This window comes from Mirounga leonina, unplaced genomic scaffold (assembly GCF_011800145.1).
Source record: "Mirounga leonina isolate KUSES-001 unplaced genomic scaffold, KU_Mleo_1.0 Mir_115, whole genome shotgun sequence".
Taxonomy (NCBI): domain Eukaryota; kingdom Metazoa; phylum Chordata; class Mammalia; order Carnivora; family Phocidae; genus Mirounga; species Mirounga leonina.
Window position 1 is genome coordinate 34741796 of NW_023270268.1, and position 3239 is coordinate 34745034.

The window sequence follows — 3239 nt, forward strand, 5'->3', positions numbered from 1 at the left end:
TAAGAATGTCAGAACCCTGGAGCCTCAGTGGCCTCCTGAAGGTGACAACTGTTTCTCATGGCTGAGCACCTACATGTCTCTGCATAGCCTTACAATAAACATGCATTCCTGGAGGTCCTTTGAACCTGTTTAGCTTCTTGCTCTCTTATGGAATCTAGCCAGCCAAGGTCCACCATGTTCTTGCCTGTGGAGATGGTTCTCTTGGGCACCACAGACCAGCAAAAAGAGAAGTTTCTGCTAAGGGGAATTCCCAGTCTTGGCATTTAACCAGTCTTCATTTCACCACTTCCTTGGGCTTTTGGGTAGGGGAGGGTGGCTGTGGGACTCTCTGCTTCCCAGTCAGGCGGAGGTTGGTGGAGGGTGCTGTGCTGAGACGGGGGACTCTTGGATGTCCAGGGAGACCCTGGTTTGGGTCACAGTTCTGCTTTGGATTTGGAAGGGGTCTTGGTGCATTTTTCCAATGTTGGTTCAACGAAACTCAAAACTTTTTCCTAATGCTTTCCTCCCTTCATTTTAAAGTCACCCTGTATGCACAAAAAGGCAGTACATGTGCTTTTGATTCCTTTACCCTGAAATCATCACCTTTTCTCCCTTGAGAAATCCCAGGTCTCAGAAATCTTTGGAGACATTTAAGCCCTTTCACCCCCTCTTAAAACCAGGACCCTACATGCTGCTAAAAGCAAATGGATGCGGAGGGTTTCAATCAAGGCAAAAAGCATTCTTCCCTGCCTGATCCAGTGTGATCAAGGCCAACCTAGGCAGCAGCCACGTTCCCAGGAAACAAGGCCTTGAGAAATCAGCGCCTGGTATGAAGACACTGAAGACTGAAAAGAACAGCAATGGGGTGTCAAGTTGTAAATGATTGTCAGAAGCTGACTTCCATATTGCATCCTTTAGCTACAACACACTGTCTTCTCTCTCCCCAGCCCTGGGGACTGGAGGCTCACGTCCTGTACACTGGCCTATATTCTGCCTTGGTAGAGGCTCAGGGGGTGTGAGTGGGGGTCCTCAGGGTCCACCCTTCCTGCCTCTTGTCTCCAGGATGGCAGTGCCTTTCAGGTAACCTGATGGTGATGGTGATGTGGCAGGGGTGATGAGAGATGAGACGGGAAAGCAGAGGTGACAGGCTCTGTGCATGAACTGCCAGAAACTCATTCTGGGCCAGTTCTATGGGGAGGGGGAGAGGAGCGTGCTGCATTTACCCAGGCCTAGAAATGGCCATGCTCCCCTGAGGTAGCGCAGTGCAGAGGTTAAGTGCCCAGACCACCTGACTTCAAGTGCTAGCTTTGCCACTTACTGGGTGGGGGACCCTGGGACAGTTGCTGTGTATCTGTGCCTCAGCTTTACCGTCTGTAAGATGGGGATAATAATAGGTCTCCCACGATTGTGGTCTCCCATGATCAAAGGTGTATGAGTATGTGTTTGTCATGCTGTACCTACCTGACATCCAGCAAATGTTCTTCAAATGTTTGCTGTTATCAAGAATGACATGTATACAAATGAAGTGATATGGTGTCTTTGATTTGCTTTAAAATAATATGGGAGCTGGAAGTGGGATAGTATACAGATGAAATGGGACTAGCCATGAGCTGACAGTTGTTGAAGCTGGGTGATGGGTACACAGGGGTTCATTATATTATTCTTTCTACTTTTGTTTTTGAAATTTTCCATAATAAAAAGAAAAAAATTCATAATAAAAAGTTATATGCATGTGTATATGTGTATTAATATGAGACATCATAATGTTTATAGCAGAATGTAATTAGATATTGCAGTGTGCGAGCTGATTTTAAGTGATATGCTGATGAACTTTATTTATTTTATTTTGTTTTATTTATTTATTTTTTTTTTCTGGAGACCAGGATACATTTTATTGACCTGATAGAGCAGAGATACTCCCCCGACCCTGCCACGTCCTTTCACATAGGTGTGCGAAGGGGTCCCTCTCATGGCAAAGAGATCTTTCAGAGTCCCTCCAGGGACAGAACCAGGGGCTTCCCTGGGTGTGGCCTGGGGCCTCAGTCCTGGGTGCTGGCCTTCAGTATTGCTTTGTACTTCCCTGTCAGCTCCTTGGGTAAGGGCACCAGGCCCGCAGATACACTCGTGCAGGCAGTACTTTCGGGGCCCAAAGTGGGCTGGGTGAGAAAGCTGCTTTTTCTCCTGCTCCTCCTTCTCCAGGGTTTCCTTGTTCTTCCCCAGGATTTTTTTGATGTGCTCCATGATCTCCTTATTGCTCTTGGCCTCCACATCCGCGAGGACCTGCTCCCTGGAATCCAAATAGAACTGCAGGAAGGGGGACGGCGTCATGTTCTTAAACATCATAATCTGTACCCAAGGATTTTTGTACTGGATCTGAGGTATGTTGAAAAACACAAACTTCCTGGCGCCCTTGCCCAGCTCCCCGTGCGTGTGTAGTGCACCGTCATGACCTTCACTGAGTCCTTGAATACTACGTCTCCCTGGGCAGGTACTAGAGGGTGTGGCGGCTCGGGAAGCGGCCCTTCATGGGCATGGCGGCAGAGAGGTGGGGCTGCAGGCCGCAGGCTTAGCCGCAAAGACAGACCCAAAGCAGCCGACGCTGCCAGCCCAACGGACCTCACACCGTTTCCCCTCCTTGCTGGTTTCCACTTCCTGCGCAGACCTATTTATTTATTTTAGAGAGAGATTGTACACATGTGTGAGCAGGGGGAGAGCCAGAGGGAGAGGGAGAGAGAGAGAACCTTAAGCAGGCTCCACACCCAGCGCCGAGCCCGATGCTGGGCTTGTCTCATCACCCTGAGATCATGACCTGAACTGCAATCAAGAGTCGGACGCTTACCCTACCCAGCCACCCAGGTGCCCTTGCCAGTGAATTTCTAAATTTTAATAATTATGTATTTAAGATGTAATTAAGTATAGCAAGTGGTGTGAAAATATTACTTTTTAAACTAACATTAAGTAGGAAAATTGAGTTGATTTGATGAGAGGAAATTAAGATAATGAGAGAAGAAGAGATTGTCTGGATATGGCAAGCGTGATAGCGGTAGAAATTGAATTGCGGAAGTTTCGGAAACAACGTTAAAGTTGTGACGAGGAAGGGCTCATGTTCGTTACTCTGAGTGCACACTGTGTTGGCCTTATGGGACCATTTATCTAGAAGGTTTAGCGTGGGGGTCACAGTAACAAGAGACAGGAGGGAGATGAGTGTGGGCTTTGTTGATGCACAGACCTTGTTTCAGTTCCTGACTCTCTACTTAATT

General features: G+C 47.8%; 1 pseudogene; it reads right to left on the reverse strand.

Annotated features, from left to right (window-relative positions):
* Nucleotides 1-2018: 2018 nt before the first annotated feature.
* On the reverse strand, nt 2019-2512 carry LOC117999944 (annotated as a pseudogene).
* Nucleotides 2513-3239: the final 727 nt, after the last annotated feature.